Below are 10997 nucleotides of genomic sequence, written 5' to 3'. Positions count from 1 at the left end.
GAGCCCAGCCTGACGGTGCTGTCCTGAAGATGAAACAAGAAACGGAGGCACGAACATTCTGCAGAGCTGGAAGTGCCCACACGACCCTAGACGGACATGATGGCTCCATCCGCACACGCAGCCCCTCCGGCCCGTTAGCAGCGGGAGTCACGGCCCTAGACGGACATGATTATCTCCATCCGCACGCGCAGCCCCTCCAGCCCATTAGCAGTGGGAGTCCAGGAGCAGGAGTCATGACTTGGTTCAGGGGTGATGAAACGCTGCCGGCGCTCTGAAGCCCTGCCAGCCCCCAGCACCGAGCCCGCTGCACTCCTCACGTCGCATTCATCAACAGCAGTGCTCACTGCACGTGCAGGCGATCAGCGGCTCTCCTCCAGCCAAGGGCCAGGGGCCAGGGCTCCGACCAGATTCTTACACCTAGGCCCAGGGCAGACAGGGCTTCCCAGGCCACTTGCCTGCTCACCTCCAGGGGATGGGTGAACAAGGCCCAGCATGGCATGGACCAGGCTGAAGGGAGAGGGATGTGGCCAGCCAGGGTACTCCTGCCGGCAGCTGCCATAGAGGAGGGAGACCCCCATTCAAGGGCAGGGGCGCTTCGAAGCAGCATGACCTTTGCCTCTGACAGCTGGGGCTTGCTGCTTCCAAAACCAGCTGGGATGGTAGTCAGTGTTTTTGCTCTGCAGAGGAACCATGACCACTGCTCCCTGGGGTGCTGAGGTTTTGATGAGACCCATCTCACCCAGGGTCCAGGGTGTCAGCAGCCAGCTACATCTGACACAGGTGGGGCCCATGTGGTTTCTGCTGGGGATGAGCGCTCACTTCTCACCCCCTCCTGGCCTTTGCCCACCTGTGTCAGCCCCGAAACGGAGCTTTTCTAGCAGATGGGGAAAGGCATCTTGCAGGGAACGGGAGGCATCTGTTTTTCCCTACAGTTCATTAGATCTGGACACGGGGATGCTTGCAGCCATAGAACGCTGAGTGACTTGTAATAACAGACGACAAACGAACACAAGTTGTTTTTAAAGATATTCTAGTAAAGTTGTGTCCCAGACCCCCGGGGTGGGTTTGTGTGACTGACCCACTGCAGCCTTCTTCGTGGGAAGGGTACAGAGAAATTCTGGTGTTGAGCAGAATTTCCATTCTTACAGCAGCTCCTGTGTCATGGGGCCAAGGGAGCTGGGAGCCTGTGTGAGCAAATTCCCTGTCTGTTCCCCCAGTGGGAGTGTGTCCCCGCGTGGACGTGCTTGCTGGGTGAGGACAGAATGGCACCATGCCTCTCCCATCCCCTGAAGACCCATCTCAAAGACCATCTCCTCTAAGAAACAGTTCCCAAACCCTCTTGGCCTCCCCAGCCCTTGGCAGAAATGGGCTTTTCTTCTCCAGGATCCCCAGGGCCTCCTGCAGGCCTCTCTCAGATGGGTCGCCCGCAGTCCTTGGCCCTTGTTCCACCCATGCTGTGCACCCTGTGGGGTCCCCTGGGACAGGATAGCTCTCTCAAGACCACAAGAATCAAGGTTGAAGCTTTCCAGTAGGAATCATCAACATCCCAGGAGGTCCCCTGGCAAAGCGGCCTGGTGCTTCCCCATCAAATTCCGGAAGAAACACGGTAGCAGATGGCCTGGGGCAGGAATCAAGCTCGCTTTCTCCCTTGCTGGGACTGCTGAACTGGTGGCCAGTAGGCAGGCAGACATCATCTCTGGCTTCCAGAGAGGCACTGAATTAACAGGTGTCTTGGGCAACCATGGGAACAAGGTGGACCCATAAGGTCTTTCGGTAAAATCGCAGAGGACCTGGAGATCTATGAATGTGCCGGAGGACACGGCGTGGAGCCTGAACAGAGTCTCAGCATCAGGCCCGCCCTGCCTCCTCCTGCCTCACGGTTTCCTCTGTCAGGTGGGGGAAGACAGAAGACAGATTTCCCAGCCTGGCAACGCCTAGATCCGGGAGGAGAACCTCATCTCCTGGGTAACCTGCCAACAGGTTTGCGAGTGCACGATGTGGAACTGTGGACTTGGCTGGTCCTCGATCTGTATCGACTGGACCAGAATCTGGATCTGGGTAAACTGAGGCAAGGGGCTCCCCGACACTAGACGGGGTGCAGGCAAGGTCAGCACTGGGAGCAATGCACCAGCCCCATTTCCAGGTGAGCAGGGGTGACATCCCTGCAGAAGCCAGCCACCCACAGGCCACCCTGCTCTTGGGGACTGAGTCACATCCTACTTAGTAGCTTGGGGATGGTTTTACTTTGCAGTTAAGTAATCTTTAATAAGGTAATTAAAAAGGAAAAAGAGGAAAAACAAAGGCAAATGAGGTAACCACGCAGCAGCACTACTGCCAGGGAGGGGCTGGCCGGAGGCGACAGCCGCCTTTCCAGGGTGGCCTCAACACCAGCCAGGGCCCCTGGTGCTTCTGAAGGGTCTCTGATTGGCACCGTTCCAGGCCCAGTTCATCTCTGCTTGCCAAAGGTAGGGTTTGTCTGCTTCCCCCGACAGATGCTGCCAGGGTCCCGAGTGTCAGCTTGGGGAGGGTGAATAGAGGCGGGAGTGAGGAGGGAGGGTAGATTCCAGGCCGGGATTTCACTCAGGCTAGAGAAGGGGGTGGATCCACAAAAGCCGGCTGGGGTTTGGAGAGGATCCTGGGCCCCATCTGCATGAAGGGCTCTGGACAGTGACAAATGGATAGTGACAAATCATATCAGCTCTCTTGTTTCATCCATGCAGTGGCTCTAGCGTGAAGACAGTGTCGGCTCCACTTTAGGGAGCAGGAAACTGAGGCTCAGGAAAGTGGGTGGCTTTCCAAGGGCATCCCCCACGGAGGGGATGTGGTGAGGACTGGCCCAGGCCTTCGGACTTCACCCCTGCTGCTCCCACTCTACCGGGAAGTCCTGTGGGACGCAGCCTGTGGCTGAACCTCTTCCCATCCAGCAGCTTGGGAACTTCTTCCCATCTTTTTCTCATGAAGAAAATCAAAAGCAAGGATCTCCACTTCTGGGAGCAAGTCTCTACCCCCTCTTCTAATCCACTGTGTCCTGGACTCCACCTATAAGGGGCCATCCTCCTGCGCCCAGCACCAACTCTGCCCCTGAGACCTCAGCTGCATTCACCTTCCGCTCTCACAATTCACAATTTTCTGGAATTTTTCCTGGTGCTGTTTCCACTGACTCCTCACCAAAGCTCATCTCCCTCATGCCTCCCAGCCGCTGATCTGGACATCATAAGGTCAAGAAAGCTGAGTTCTAGAACTTTCCATCAACCAAAAGCATTATCTTCCACAATAAAAAGATGTGCAGGTTTGAGGATGGTTTCAGAGAAAGCTGCAGGATTCTAAAGCAGAATGTAGTCTTTGGAAGCCTAGGTGAGTCTCTGCCTGGCTGTGTCATGCTGCCTGCATCACATTGCTGTTCTGAGTCTTTATCTTCTCACCTGAAATTCATGTGGTTATGATGAAGACTGAGCAAGGAAATGCAATACTGAACTCAGTGCCTGGCATGCGTCAGGTGGATTGGCAATACAAGCACTTGCCCTTCCTTCGTGACAGGCAATCTGACCCAAAAACTTTCATCCATCTACCTTTCCAACTGTCCATTCATCTATCCACCCATCCATTCTCTTATCCATTCTGTCATCCATCCATCCATCCATCCATCCATCTCTCCATCCATCCATCATCCATCCATCCATCCATCCATCTCTCCATCCATCCATCATCCATTCATACATCCATTCATCCATCCATCCATCCATTCATACATCCATTCATGCATTCATCCATCCATCCATCTCTCCATCCATCCATCTACCCATCCATCCATCCCTCCACAAATCCAACCATTTCTCTATGCATTCAACCATTTCTCCATCCATCCATGCATCCATTCCACTCATCCATCCATCCATCTATCCATTTATCTGTTCTTCCACCCATCCAATCATTTCTCCATGCACTCAACCATCACTCCCTCCCTCCCTCCATCTAACCATCCATCCATCCGTTCACCCATTTTCCTACCCATCCCCTCATTTGTCCATCCGTGCATCCAGCCACTCACCCATCCACCCACCCATTCTCCAATCTCTTCTTTCAACAAACCTTCCTTCCTTCATTCCAATCCTTAGCCCTAGATTATGTCACGGCTCTGGCTTTCTGTAGCATGAGTTCACTGCTCTTACAGCTCCTCACAGCGGCCTCTCAAATTCAACTTCTTCCTCCCAAACCGAGACCTTTTCTGAGAACCCCTCAGAAGGCCCTCTCCGCTGTTCTCTGGCAAAAGATTTTCCATGGAGAACTTCATGCTGTTCTTCAAACAGCCTCCCCTGGGCCCTCCCTCCTTACTTACCCACATTACTAAGCATGTTGCATTATGGGGCCAAGAAGTAGAAACAGAGTAATTACCCATCCTTTTTGACTTTGTTTCCTGAGAGACAATTGAACAAAAATAACCCATTGTCATGTGGTCCCTGTCACAGCTACAAAAGCTCTGGAGGTCTGGCATTCTGGGTCACAGATGCTTGCTCACTTGGCCCCCACCGCCACTGAGAAGGACATGTTTAGGTTTAGAAATGCACAAACAACCCAAGATGAGTTGAGAGTATTTTTCTGTTTTTCTTTTCCTTTTCTTTTTTTTCAGTGATCCTCAAGACTGAAGTTCTTTTCAATATGTCAGGCTTTTCAAAAAATGATTAAAACACACCGGCTTATTAAATAGAGCTGCTTCAGACTTAATTTAGCAAACTGCAACATTTTTATCATTTTTATAAAGCCGTTTTTAATGAAAACCGTCTGCAAGGAGACCAAACACCGAGGTTGGAATCATGTTTTCTCCGTATTTGTTATCCCTGAAGATGTTGTTCCCAGATTTTACAGAAATAATAAATTTCATTAGACGTTTGGGTCTCTGCAGCCGTGCCACGCGTCTCTGAACTTTCCAGTTCGCAGTGTGAGAAGCTAATCCCACTGTCATTTTTCAGCCCTGCCAACTCCCAGCCACACGTTCATACCTTCCTCGCCTCTGTGTAAATGTAGACCTTGCAGCAACATTCAACCCAATGTGTTTATTTTACATGAGCCCAAAAGACGTGGTTCTAATAGGCGTGAATGTCTTTTCTCAGCGGCACGACGTTCTCGTCCCGTAGCTCCCGGTTTCAGCGTTGCTTCCCACAGGTCGTGTCCTCAGCCACCGGGAATCAGTCGGGAGGCGTCCAAGCTGGCTTCGCCCGTACAGGCTGTCATCTGTTCGCGTGTTGTGTGTGCCCATCAGGCATCCAAGCCTGTCCTGGACACCCCTCCAGTGACACCTCATTAACAGAGGTGAAGCTTCCAGCCCCACAAATTATGTCTGCCATAAAACTACCTCGAAAGTGAATTCTCAGGTCCAAGGCCCGTGACCTGTCTTGGTGGCGTCTGATGGCCTGGCTCCATGTTGGAAGCAGAGGTGGCTAGAGCCTGAGTCTCCCTGTGAAGCGGGCCAGGCTGTGCGGCCCCAGCTGACGAGGTCATGACTGGCACACGGCCAGTCAGAATTAAGCCTGAGAGCCAAGGTAGTGGGGCATGGCAGGGGTGGGAGCGTCACCTGGTTTGGCCCCTCTGGCTCCTGGAGTCTGGCTACAGAGTCAGGTGGGGTCATGGGGGCAGGTAGCTCCTCCCTGGCTCCTCCTGCAGTGCATGTTGTTAACTCTGTTCTCTGGAGGCAGAAGAGGATTTGATGAGGACAGTGGAGCCCACAGCATAGAAAGGGCATTTGGTCCATCAGATCCCCCAAAGCCAACATCCTACCACTAGTCTGTCTGGGGGCCGTTCTGTTCAGCAATTGGGCTTTGCCTGCATTCTGAGAGCAGCTCCAGTTCCTCCTCTCTGGGGATCCAATGGGGAGGGAAACTGTGGTCACTGACGTGGAGGGCCCCCCTCGGCTGTGATTTCAGCCTCCAGGTGCTGCCGGTCCCGGGAGGGGTTAGTGTCTCCTGTTTTGCACACGGCTCGCAGGCAGCACAGGTGCAATTGCTCTTGGTGCACTTTGGGTGGCCAGTTTTTTGTCAAGGACTGGAAGTAGGGCCACCAACCATCTCGGCTTGCTTGGGACTGAGTTTCTGGGATGCAAGACTTTCACAGTTAAAATTAGGAGAGTTCCGGGCACACCAGTGAGGCAGACAAGCAGCGTTTGTGCCACTGTCTTTGGTGAAAAGTCATTTTCTGTGGGGGGCCAGGTGGAATATATCTCTCCTCCACCACGCTGCAGGAGCGTGGACCCCAGGGCACATCCTGTGTAACGCCATAAGTGTTCCCCGGCTGCTTCCAAGTGCCAAGGGTTGTTCTCTCTATTTCTCCCCACCAGAGTTAGGCAAACCAGCACCCTACTGCTGTGGCCATTCTCAGTCCTCAGCACCAGGGGACGGGCACCCAGGGGCTTGATTCCATGAGTAACTGGCCTTCCCAAGAGGCCAGTGCTCAACACACACGGGAAGACACCAAAGCCAGAAGGGACAAGACTGGCCCACCGTCACTCAGTGAGGCGCTGGCACTGTGGGAGACTGGAGGGACCCCAGGGCACTGACCTCGCAGCCCAGGGCTTTTTCTACCCCGCACCACGCCCGGACCTGGCCCCAGCAGACCCCCTACACTCTCCTCCCAGAAGCCAGGCCGACTTTCAGTTCAGCTGAGGTCACCCAGAACTCCCAGCAGCTTTTGTCACATCCAGCCTCACACTCCCATCAGGGCAAATGCCCCCAGCCGGCTCTACCGCCAAACTAACAATCTTCCGAACCCCATGCTGTGAAGAACAAAGGTCCAATTCAGCCTCCTGGGCAGGGAAGGGGTCTCATTAAGGCCCTGGCAGCCAACGTGGGGGCTGAGGTATTGTTTTTAATGGAAAAACAAGAATTTGCAGTTATGTGTTAGATTAAAGGCTTTATCCTGGGGAATTAATCGGATTGCTACTGGCCTTGAGTTGTGTAGCCTTTGACTTCACATCCTCAGAAAAGCCACAGACCAGGGCTGGGAAATTGGTTCATTTCTCTTCCTGGTATTTAATGAAGCCCCAGCCAGGGGTGGCACGGCGTCTCCTCCCCCCGGCCCCGGCTGCTGCGAATTACCTCTCACCTGCACTGGTGACAGTCCCTGAGCACTCACCTGCCCATCCCTCTCCTCCGCTAATCCATCCAAGACACACTGCCAGATTCATCCTCGGAAAACACTGCCCTGGTCACGAACTGCTCAGAAGCCTGGGTCTGTCCACTGCCTCCAGAATAATCTTCAAACTCTCCTGTCCCCTGAGTTCCTGTTTCAACAAACTTCACACTTTTTATCGGAGTGTAATACACAGGCGGAACAGTACATGGATTGGCAGGGTACATAATGAATTTTCACAGAGTAGTGGTGCAGGCCTCTAGCCATCCCATGGAACAAGAAACGGAACGGCGCCAGCACCCCAGAAACCCCCCCACACACCTCTCTTCCTGTTGGCAGCCTTCTGTCCCAGGGGTGATAATTACCCTGCTTTCCACCCTAGTTTTAAGTGATTTTTACATTTTTTATACATGAAATTATACAGCACATTGTGTATGCTTTTGTATTCAGTTCAGTATGCTTTAAAAAGGTGACCTCTCCTTCCAGCTCTGCGTACCCCACACAGCTGGGAAATAGTGCACACGTCTTGGACAGGCCTCACCATGCGACCCTGCTCCCCTGGGCATCCCTCATGCCTCAAATCCTTGACCATCTCATTGGGAGCCCCCTCTTCCAGGAAGCCCCTTTGGATTTCCCTGCACGCTGAGGGCTCCCTCCTATGGGAAGAAACTTCCCCCTGCAACCCCCCTATCCCACAGGTCAGGGGTAAATCTCTGCTTAGACAGGGAGCTGCTCAGGGCTGGGGACTCCCGGGGGCACCTGTGCATAAACCGTGGTGCTTGCCACTCCACAAGGCATGAGTTTGCTTGTCAGTGCCATCATGGATCTCAGGTGGTGGTACAGTCTCCTGGGAAAGAGAGGGAGGAGCCGGGAAAGAAGTGGGGACGAGAGGGAGGGAAACAAGAGGGTGGCTACATTTTTGAAGGCCTACTATGAGCAAATCGTTGTGGTCACTATGCTGCCATTACCTGGCTCGATTGTCTCAGCCACCTCCTGAGGTGAGTTCAATTTCCCTACAAGCTGTGTGGCCCTGCGCAGGTTACATGACGTCTCTGAGCCTCTGTTTTCTCCTCTGTAAAGTGGGGATCATGGAACCCACCTTGCAGGCTGCTGTGTGGACAGGTGATAGTGAGGCCCAGAGCTGACCTGGAGCTGGGGGCACGGGAGGCCACCAAGTCACAGCGGTGATCATGACCTAATGTCCCGTCTTTGCATCTCATCTCGGAGGAAGGAGGAAAGCCAGAGAAGGCCTTCCCACCCCTGGAGGAAGCTGGGAGAGTGGCTGGAAAGCTGCCTGCGCCTCTGGCTTCCCTGAGGAAATCTCAGCACCTCTTTCTTCCTCTTGTGGAAGCTGCGGGCATGACCCGCTGAATAGCTCTGGAAGCCCCCATAGCTAAGCAGGGGCCATCCGACTTCTTCCAATCTTGTCCAAGGTGAGAGTCTTGCCCGGGGGGAGGACAGGGCCATGGCAGCTCTGGGCATCCCAGCACCCCTTCCCTGAGGTCTGGATGGCTCCAAGAGGAGGGGACACATCAGAACTGCCTGGGAGTTGCCAAGAGCTTCAGAACTCTGCATGGCACAAGACACAGAGGTCCGCATGCTGCTCAGCTGGAGAGAAAGCCGGGGTCGGTGGGGCCACAGGTGCAGCTTCTAAGGAAACGTCTTTCAACCCCACTTTCACTGTCGGTGGCTGAGACCCCAGAGTTCCAGCTTCCATTTGGCAAAAATCTGTGAACGTTAGTTCCTTATTTCATACCCAACAAATACCCTAAATGGACTGAAGATGTTATAAATGCCAAATAGCTAGAGCATTAGAAAAGAGAAGAAAAATACTAGACCCTCAGATAAGGAAGGCTTTCCAAGCAAGATGCAAAGTCTAGATGCTGTGAAGGAAAATAAGAACCAATGTAAGATCACGAGATCACTGAGTGCTGAAAGACACATGCACACACATGCACATGCATACACTTGCACACACAGACGCACAGATGTACACACATATGCACAGATGCACACATACAAACACACCCACGCACACACACAGACAACAGGCACGCATGCCACACACATGCACACAGATGCACACACAAACACACATACGCACAAGCACACACAAACATGCAGGCACACATATGCACACGCACATATGCACACTCACAAACATGCACACGCACGTGTACACACACATACATGCTACACGTGCACATACATGCACACACACCACATGCACACATGCCACACACATGCACAGATGCACACACAAACACACACACAAGTACACATGCACATGAACAGATGCACACACGCACATGCACAAACATGCACATACACCTGCACACACATATGCACACACGCCACACGTGCATGCACATGCACACATGCCACACGCACATGCACATGCACAGATGCACACACAAACACACATACATGCACACACACAAACATGCACTCACACATATGCACATGCACAGATGTACACACGCACATGCACAAACATGCACACACGCATGCACATGCACACACACCACACACACACATGCTCACACACAGGCTCACACGCACAGAGACTAAAATTAGGTAAACGACAAACGAGAAAGTAGTTGCACAGTTCTGATAGACAAAAGAGCAAGACCCTTAATAAACAAAAAACTTATACATTAATTGAGACAACTCTCAATAGAAGAATGGACAAGGGCTCCGAGGAGGCCATTCGCAAGGAGGAGTAAAAACAGCAGGAAGCAGTTGAAGAGCTTCTCCACCAGAGAGTTTTAAATCACAAAGTGAAGCAATGAGATGCGGGATTCTCTTTGCTGCCAACGTTGCCCTGCACGCTCCTGTTTGACAGTAGCTGGGCTGACAAGGTGTGAGCACAGGCGCAAGCGTGTGCATCCCCGTTATGTGCACGCCTGTGTCGGGAGTGTGCTTGGGAAGAATCTTCCGTGATGAAAAACGCAGCAGCCTGCGGACGCAGCAGTGGGTGGTGGGGATCTGGCCTGGCTTGTTGCAGCGTCTTTCTCTGGGTCTCAGCAGGACGTGTCCTGTCCACGCGTTGCCTGTTCGTTTTCAATGCTCTCACCTTGGGGCACCTCCCATCACCCGTGTGAAGAGAGGTGGGGCCCAGGGCAGGGCCAGCACACACGGGGCTCTCCTGCGGTGACCTCTCCCTGCAAAGTTTTGTCCCCAACTGGGTCCGCCTCATTCTGGGGGACACCCCCAGATCTCAGGCAGTGTGTGTGCGTTCAGGCCTGGGTGCACTCACGGCTCTCAGAGTGGCCGCAGCGGAAGCTGCTGGGCCTGGGGTTGGGGACGTTGGCCAGGCAGGCTCTGTGAGTCCCTCCTGTGCACGAGCTGATTCCCATGGGGCCTGTCACATCAGTTCTGGGGATGGGGGCCTGGGATGAGCTCCCCTCAGCCTTTCCATGGGGCCCAGGGTCTGCCAAAGGGAGCGGGTGCTTCAGGCCTGGGGCGGGGTGCTGCCGGCCTCCCAGCTGGTGGCAGCCTCCCTGGAGAGACCCCCGCCTTCCCTGCAGGTGGCCACTGTGCTACACACCCACGTGGGTGGCCTGGGCGGCTGGGCAGGAGGTCCTGGGCATCCCTGCCCCGAGGGTTGCCCACCAGGTGGCCTGGCTTCAGGACTATAAAGAGAGGACCCTTCCTGCCCGGGGTTTCTCTCCAAGCCCACAGCGCCTGGGAAAGGAAAGCAGCCCCTGGTCCGCAGCCGCAGCTCACGGTGCCCCCTAGCGGGATCCCGGCTGGCGGCAGCTGCAAGAGCCGGGCTTCGGGGTGGGTGGGGGTGGCCTGGCCTTGCTGCCCCTCCGCCCCTCCAGCCAGGGGCCTGGGGCCTGGGGCACAGGGAGGAGATGCCCCTAGAAATGAAT

Source organism: Aotus nancymaae, unplaced genomic scaffold (genome assembly GCF_030222135.1).
Source record: "Aotus nancymaae isolate 86718 unplaced genomic scaffold, 86718_ANA_hifiasm-v0.15.2.pri h1tg000011l, whole genome shotgun sequence".
Lineage (NCBI taxonomy): Eukaryota > Metazoa > Chordata > Mammalia > Primates > Aotidae > Aotus > Aotus nancymaae.
This window is presented reverse-complemented; position numbering follows the sequence as displayed.